The sequence below is a fragment of the Camelus bactrianus genome, chromosome 6, assembly GCF_048773025.1.
Source record: "Camelus bactrianus isolate YW-2024 breed Bactrian camel chromosome 6, ASM4877302v1, whole genome shotgun sequence".
NCBI classification, from domain to species: domain Eukaryota; kingdom Metazoa; phylum Chordata; class Mammalia; order Artiodactyla; family Camelidae; genus Camelus; species Camelus bactrianus.
Window position 1 is genome coordinate 38,138,742 of NC_133544.1, and position 210 is coordinate 38,138,951.

Below are 210 nucleotides of genomic sequence, written 5' to 3' on the forward strand. Positions count from 1 at the left end.
TAAGAGGAAAGATAAGAATTAAGTTCATCCCTTCCCTTCCACGGAAACTTACTATATGCCCTGCTGGGGTTGCTTGGGTAGGCATGTCTTGAAGGAAAGCTCAGGAGTTCAGTTGATGGTAACGTGTGTGTGTGTGCGTGCACACACATGCGTGCATGTATGTGTCTGTGAATGAAGACAGAAGACATTTTTATGACATTGTTCTTTATT